This window comes from Penaeus vannamei, chromosome 38 (genome assembly GCF_042767895.1).
Source record: "Penaeus vannamei isolate JL-2024 chromosome 38, ASM4276789v1, whole genome shotgun sequence".
NCBI lineage: Eukaryota > Metazoa > Arthropoda > Malacostraca > Decapoda > Penaeidae > Penaeus > Penaeus vannamei.
The window spans coordinates 18,066,946-18,076,114 of NC_091586.1; positions in this window are offsets into that span (position 1 = coordinate 18,066,946).

Consider the following 9,169-nt stretch of genomic DNA (forward strand, 5'->3'; position numbering starts at 1 on the left):
AGTTCATTCGGGAACGCAAATAATTGACGGAAAAGTGTTAAAGTGGACGAAAGGTGGAGGTTCATCGTAGTGGACAGCCACAGTGTCTAGGAAAGTAGGTGTGCCCCTCCCCCTTTTTTATTTTATTATCATTATTCTTTGTACATGTGTTGCATCGTACAAGCTATCCCTTAATCCAGCCATCATTCAGGTGTAGGTTTTCATGTTCCTTTTTTTGGAAGTTTTTTATTATTATTATCTTTTTTTTTTTTTTTTTTTTTGGTAAATGTCTTATAAAAATAAATGACCGTGCCCCTCTGGCAAATACCAACAGATGTAAAATCATATTACTACCTTTTTGAAAGAAAGTTTGTGTCGGCTTTTCTTGGCATTCATTTCATTATTTTTATTAGTTTTTTTTAGCCTTTAGTTAAGTCATACGTGTTTGTTAATAAAATCTAATGTAGCGTGTATGAGTATATATACATTAATATATATATATATATATATATATATATATATATATATATATATATATATGTATATATATATATGTGTGTGTGTGTGTGTGTGTGTCTGTGTGTGTGTGTGTGTGTGTGTGTGTGTGTGTGTGTGTGTGTGTGTGTGTGTCTATATGTATATGTATATGTTTATATATATATATATATATATATATATATATATATATATATATATATATATATATATATATATATATATGTATGTATGTATGTATATATGTATGTATATATAAACACATACACATACACATACACATACACACACACACACATACACACACACACACACACACACACACACACATATATATATATATATATATATATATATATATATATATATATATATATATATATATACATATATATATATATATATATACATATATATATATATATATATATATATATATATATATATATATATATATATATATATATATATATATAAACGGTTATTTGTAGGCCCAGCGTTGTTGTTGCTATTACAAAATTAAACAAATACAAATTAAAAAAAAAGGAAAACCTGCTCAAATTAAGCCAAACCATCACCTGCACCACAAAGACGCTTCCCGAGGGACACTTGGAGCATTCCGAGTCCTCTGCCTCTGCGTAAGGATATCGCGTCCCAAGCCGGGAGTTCCCTTGGTCAGGGACACGAGACAGCGTCGCCGCGTACACCTGGTTGAGGGCGCGGATCAAATGCATGACGTGCAGGTCCAGAAGCAAGGGGAACGCAGGGTAGATGAGTGTGTAAATGACACATTCCACTAGAGACGAATATGTTCCCGCATAGAACACATAATTCACAAAGTTGAACATTGCGATGTCTATAACGAAGAGGGCAGAGAATGCGATGGACATCCAGACAGGAGAGGGCTTGAGTGTCCCGTCCAAACCCTTCAGGAGGCCACAGGTCTCGCGCCGCTTGCGAATGGCCAGGGCGAAGTTACACACAAGGACAATCATGCACGTGACTGCCGGGAAAAGGTCGACGTACACATCATAGCTATTGTTCGTGTAAGTAACCCTGTAGGTGCAGAGATACCACAGCATGACAGCCACTACGATCAACATGGGGATCACTCTTATCCATGCGATCCTGTAGAGTCCTGAGCGATGGCGCTGCGGCAGGACGAAGCCCAGGACGCCCATCGTGCGGAACAGTACAGGCCACGCCCCCTCGACGCCCACCGCGGCTCCTCTGCCCTTGCCCGGGGCGTCCGCGGCGGTCTCTTCCTCCCCCATGCTTGGAGCAGAGTGGAAATGTCGCCTTGACCGTTGGACAAATGAGTAGTTAAGCTAGCCAGGACCGCAGTAGCTTCGTCTTTTACAAGTTTGTATTAGTTTGAAATTATTGCGGTTCCTGGAAGAGACGCGATCACCTTCCTCGTGGGGGTCGCCTTCCAAACTGCTCTCTATCTGGCAGGTCTTGCTTGAGCCAATTTAATCAATATTGTGCACAGCCTTTCACCATGTCGGGTGATGGTCATTAAAGTCGATTGCTTACTGTATAAATATTACTTTATAACTTATAAAAGATAAGAGAATAATGTTATGAATATCCTTTTATCTAACTCCTTATACATGGAGAGCTGTATAGGTAAATGAAGAGAAACCGCGAAAATAATAAAATTCGGAAAGGTAATACATTAGAGCATATAAGTGGCGAGTACATTTAATTTAATCTATCGTGTTTTTCCCCCATTAATATAGATTAAAACAACAAACATATATAAACATACATAGTTCTATCTATCTATCTATCTATCTATCTATCTATCTATCTATCTATCTATCTATCTATATATATATATATATATATATATATATATATATATATATATATATATGTGTGTGTGTGTGTGTGTGTGTGTGTGTGTGTGTGTGTGTGTGTGTGTGTGTGTGTGCATATATATATATATATATATATATATATATATATATATATATATATATATATATATATATATATATATACCAGATTGTATCTCAGCCGTGGTTCTGGCCGCGCCATTTGTACAAATTCTTTTCTCTCAGCCGCGCCATTTAGTAATTGGAGGCTTAAACGCACAACCGCGAACTGGGAACTCCTTGGGTGACGCTGATGATCAACAAAGAGAACACCAAGTGAAACTAATTTTCTGTCATCGCATTGTTTGCAGTCGCCCTTTCAGGAGGAATTCTTAAAGGTGATAAAGCACGTTGTTGCTGCGCTGCGTTCACACGTCTTTGCGTTGGCGGTGTTTGGGACACGTTTTGAATAAAACAAGAGTGCTGGGAGTGGCCAGTTCGTAATTGCGTTGGAGCCAAGAATTACGATGTATTGACAACTCGTCTGACGATGGTAAGTATTATATTTTTATGTATATATATATATATATGTATATATATATATATATATATATATATATATATATATATATATATGTATATATATATGTATGTATATATACATATACACATGTATATAGATATGTGTGTGTGATAACAGAAGCTACCAATTATACAATGAAGATTATTCATCGTCATTTTTTTACGGACGGAAAAAAGATATCTGACTAAACTGTCATCCTTCGTTCGCATCGACCATGTCCACCGCTCTCGTTTCTTTCACAATTTCGTTCGCTTTTTGGCGAGGCATTCACCACGGTCATAGTAACCACCATTACTGTCTGCAAATGCGATGATGGAGCCTAGACTTCGGATTAAGGTGTCTGTCTGTAACTTATCTATCAACCATTGTAATGCATGTAGTTCAATCAAATTTTGCAAATATATTATCTGTATTACAAATTTTTATGAATTCTTACATGGTATACAGGGAGTCATTGATTACCAACTCCAAGTACTGCCGAAATCGTCGCTATGGCATCGTATTCGTACAATTTGCAGTAATAGTGGCAACCCTGACCGCGATAAGAAGCCCTAGTAAAAACTTTGCTTGAAATGTTTTCAGTGTGGCTTCATTCATAAACTTATTCATTCACCTTTCCAGAACGATTTCACTCTCTCGCTCGCATATTCTAAAAGAATAAGGTTTAAGGTTGCTTTTTAAACAACCTAAAACTTTCCTTCGGAGAACCAGCTTTTGTCATTCAAAAGATCAAGAAGGAGTTAAATGCTTTTGTTTACTATCGAAAGAGGAACGAAAGAGGCTGCAGCGCAACCTGACAATGAACAATCACTAACATAGCCAAAATATGCGATATAATAACACAGCATCTTTTTATTTGACGCTTTTTTTTAGCCGTGCACAAATTACTGAAAAAAAATAAAAGTAAAAAAGTAAAACATTTATGCTTAAAATGTTTTTTTTCCTGGGCGATTAAACTCATCTAGCATACTTATACCAGGATATAGCTAATCATAGCCTTCATTTCCGAGAGCCTAAAGTTGTCTATAGACAGGTAAAACATATCGCTTGATTCTCTTTGTGAAACTTGACACGCTAGTGCCAAACGTTTGACTCAACCCTGTTCCTCGGAATGGACATCAGTTTTTAGATTGCTTTTAATCTTATTGATTTTTTCTACGCTATTTCACACTACTTCGGGTTTAATCATTTTAGAAAATCGCTAATATAAGATACAAGCTTACATTATCTTTAAACTACTATTATAGCTATGATTTGTATGAAAATGAGAAAAATATAAAAATAGTAAGCAACTCCCAAATCGCAGTTCTTTCGGACTTTCAAATTTGAAAATATGACCATTTCTGCTCTATACGAATTTCATGTACACTATGATATGACTCTACTGTTATGCTGCTTTATAACCATGTTCGTGCTTTTCACTAAATTGTTTTTTAATAGGAATCCATGGCCAAATTATAGCCCTCTTGCTCGATTTCTATCGTAATAAAGGGTCGTAAAAGTGGAAATGATGGCTTATATGTTACTAGAAATTGGATAGCCAAGTGTCCCATAAATTAGAATTATAAGACGACAAAGTACACTACTGACGGCAATTACCCATAAGTTTCTCAGAGAGAACGAAAATTAGTATATTATATTACCGGTAATAGGTAGTATGCTGTTCCAGTATTTGCACGTTTGATTGTCGCTTTCCATAATATGTAGCCTGCAAGTTGCGCGACGGACTTTTTATCATACATCTGTCAAAGACTGACGTTGCTCAGTGCGAATGTTGCGCCAGACAAAGAGGGCCACCTTTTCGCGAAAGGCGCAGGAGTGCTCGAAGATAGTTCAGACGGGACTGAATCGTCTTTGAAAAACGTCATACTTTTACAGCGCTCCAAAGTAATCGCATATCGAGAAAAGTACTTGTTTTAAACAAAGAAAAATACTGGTACGCACATCAGTATCCTTCCTTGAGTATCTTATAAAGGAAATCATGGGCGGAGTAGAGAGCGAGAAGAAGCCCTTGGTGGGCGTGGAAGGGGCGTGGCCCGTGCTGCTCAGGCTGATGGGCGGCCTGGGATTCGTGCTGCCCAGACGCCGCTCTTCGGGGCACTACGAGATAGCGTATGTGAGGCTGATACCCATGGTGGGCATCACAGCCGCCATAAGTTGGCATTTTTTGAGATTTGAAAAGAAATTTACGAATGTTGCCTATGATGTGTTCATGGATATAGTCTTATACACCGCAAACGTCGCGAATATATTCTACGCCTTTGCAGTTGCTCTGTACAGACGACAAGACACCTGCAGATTCTTCGGAAGTTTGGACGGGACGCTGAAGCCAGCAAGGACGTGGGTTTCCTGTGCGGCGTTTCTCTTCTTCTCTCTGTTTGTCGCCTTCTTCCTTGGCCTAAACTATATCATGTTGGACTGGGCTGACGTCTCGTTATTTCACTGGATCTGTTTGACCTTAATCATTTCTTCATTGCCTTCGTTTCTTGACCTGTACTTGGCGACTCTGATCTCCGCTGTCGTCCAGATGTACAGGAGGCTGGCAGACGGGTTGTCCCGCAGAGCCCGCCCTCGGACGCAACTCGGGCATCCAAGCATCGGAGGTCATCCTGGGTCTGGCTTTTTTTCAGCTTCTGTAAGTACCATGATGTCGGTGTTTATTATATCTCAGTATGTATGCATTCCCATTCGTGTATTCGTGTACTGAACTCTAATCGCGTCACATGAAATATTCCACAACAAATAGAAGTAGATTCACTCATTACTCAAAGTCTAACATCAATTGCTCATGAAGTGTGAAAAAAATCAGAAAGGAAGAGGGTTCATTCTAACTATTCTTTCTTATTGTATCATCTTTATTGTCGCATTTGTACATATGTAGAGTCCACAGATGTCTTTTACCTTATATATATATATATATATATATATATATATATATATATATATATATATATATATATATATATATATATATATATATATATATATATATATATATATATATATATATATATATATATATATATATATATATATATATAAGCATATGTAAAACTCGATGGAAGCCATAATGCAAGCATGCCAATTATATAAAGCAAACACAAGCGATCTTTCCATCCGCTATTGGGATATGTCACCGCAACACGTGCAGACAGTAACGCGGCAATTACGAACGCACAAAATATGGTCGCTACCCAAGTCTCGCCTCCTGATGCAAGCAACATTCTCTTCTTAGCAATCACTAAGTAGTACAAAATTAGAATTCATACTGAGATACAGACATATTGCAGATCCCGCATCGACCGATTGGTAGTCATCGATGCAGTAGTCTCAGCAATGTGGGTGCGATTGTGGTCCAGTGCGAGGAGGTTTCTGAACTGGTGCACATGTTCAACCAGGTTAGTTACAGCGAATGCCTTTTCACAGTCATGAGTAGCACACAGCCTGATTTAAGAGGTATATTGTTGATGGAACATGAGTGTACAGACCTGCAGACCAATGAGAATAACTATATTCGCAGATTTTTTCCGTCTCGGTGCTCTTGACCAGCGGCGCCTTCTTAGGCAAGATGATGAACGGCAGTTATTACTTGGCCTTCACCGTTGATCAGCCTAAAGTCTTCTATGGATCGATTATCTACCTAGTGACTGAGGTCAGCCGCTTCTACCTCCTGTGTCGTCAGGCTGACTCGCTCAAGGAGGCTGTGAGTAACTTTGAAGAACTCAGAATTCCAGAGATCATTTGTGGGCTTGAATAAAGGTATTCGATTAATTTGACTAACGACGCTGCATGTGCCATAAGAGTGCTTGTCCCCGCAGCACAGCATGCTGGAGGACGCCCTTCTCGCCCTCCACCAGTGCCGCGACACGCCCCCCGAGGACAGAGACTCCCTGCTCAGCCAGCTCGTCCACCTCAAGAGCCGCCCCGCCCACATCGCGATCGGCAGCGTGGGCGTGCTGGGCTCTGACGTCCTGGTCACCTGCGTCAACGTGGCGCTGACTTACACAGCCATAGTGTTCCAGTATCGTCCCACAGAGGGAGAATGATGAACAGGGAACTCACTTGTTTTTCCTGTGTTCTTGTATCTCATAGAATTCAGAGAAGCGTAATTTTGCCTTTTAAACTAGTCTTATCAAAAGGAAATTGTCATATAGCAAGCAATAATTCTAATGATGAACTGAGATTACAGTCACAAATATGTATACCTATGTATACCAGAACATTATTTACTGCCACGCTCAAGCATCTTACAGGCATGCCACTCAGTTTTGGCATTTCTCTGGCGTTCCTTGGAGTTTCTATCGAATTTCTCTGGAGTTCTATGGTGTTCTATGGACTGAAATTCAGTTGAGTTTCTTTGGAGCTTCTATCAAGTTCTATGGATTTCCATTCACCCCTGCATTAGTTTGTGCAGGATCATCAGCACACCAAGTCAACTTTCCTAAAGGTCGCTATAAATTATACCAACTGGCGTATTGTGTTGTTGCGTACAGTCCATATATAAGGATTTTATTGTTCGTGAATCTTCTCTGATAGCGAAAATGTGTCGATGATAGATTGTAAAAATGAAAAGAAAAGAAAAAACGTATTACTTGGCATACTTGAATAGCAAAGAAGCATAAAAGATATTTATGCTTATGTTTATGTTATATATATATTACATGCCCAAGCTGACCTAACACATACACCCATATATAGAGAGATATTCATTTATGTCTTGTTCTTGCGGGTTTGTATGTGTATGAAGTATGTATTATAGAAAAGGGGATAAGGAATAATACATACATACAAAAATATATGTAATCTATATGAATGCGTGTGTGAGTGTGCGTGTAGTTTTTTATTTAAGGTCACATATCGGCGTTTGGTCACTGACAGCCTATGGCACTCTTATCAAGCCAGGGTATCTAATTTTATACATTATATTTTCTTTCTTTCTTTTTTATATCGTCGTTATGTGATGTTATACATTATGCATTTCCATTCTTTCTTTCTTTTTTACATCGTCGTTTTCTGATATTATGCATTATGCATTTTCTTTCTTACTTTCTTTATATCGTCGTTATCTGAAGTTATACATTATACATTTTATTTCTTTCTTTTTTATATCGTTGCTTTCTGATTACATTACATATTTTCTTTCGTTGTTATATCGTCGCTTTCTGATGTTATACATTATATATTTTCTTTCGTTGTTATATCGTCGCTTTCTGATGTTATACATTATATATTTTCTTTCGTTGTTATATCGTCGCTTTCTGATGTTATACATTACATATTTTCTTTCGTTGTTATATCGTCGCTTTCTGATGTTATACATTACATATTTTCTTTCTTTGTTATATCGTCGTTTTCTGATGTTATGCATTACCGTCGAACAAAACTGACTTTGAGCGAGGAGGAAAGAAATAGTCAACCCTCAAACGATTTCCTCTGGTCTATCCGCCATTTCATTGTGACTTGTTTGCCGACTTTGTTTGTCCCGCACCTTGACGGAGGGAGCACGAGGCCAAGGTCTATAAGGGTATTTATTTGGACCTTGCACGAGGCTGCCAACGCCCTGGTAGGTATCGATTTACGCCGACGATCTGACAATGGGGAATATTTTTCTTCCTCTGAACATACTCAAGAAGGGTGTCTAAGGTGTTTCATATTTCCTTAATTATTTTTTACGTGCATGTTGTAGATTTCTGCAATTGTGTCAGCATGGTAGAGTGTTTTTTGCCATTTTGTTGCCAGTTTATATAATTTGGCTTTTCTCCATTTCATGTCCGTAATCTTCGTATTATATTAAATTCTTTCTGTACCTTTGTGTCGGTGTGAGGCTAGAAATGAACGTTTTTCCTTTCCTTCTTCTTTTCTTCTTTGTATCTCACAAAAAAATATATTCTAAACATTTTTCTATAGTTATTCTGATTGTCTCCTTCCCTCCTCCCCTATATCTCCCTCCTTTTACACCCTGAAATTGTTTCCTTATCCGAATCCGACCCACACCGCCTCGGTTCCTCAGAATAACCCTGGAGCCTCGTTCGGAATTTCTTTCTCGGAGACTGGGTGCGAACAAGGTCTAGACAAGTACTTATATGTGCTTATATAGACCTTGGGTGTGAATGCACTGAAGGCGGCGGGTCTTTGAGTCATTACTTAAGTCCAGTAATTAACAAACTTCTTGATGGTGATACGCCCCCACCCCCCACCCCGGCGGTGTTGGACACCATTACTCCGACTCCATTTATTTTCATTTGCTTGATGAGGTCCAATAAAAAAGCGTCATGCCTTAATTTTATTGTAT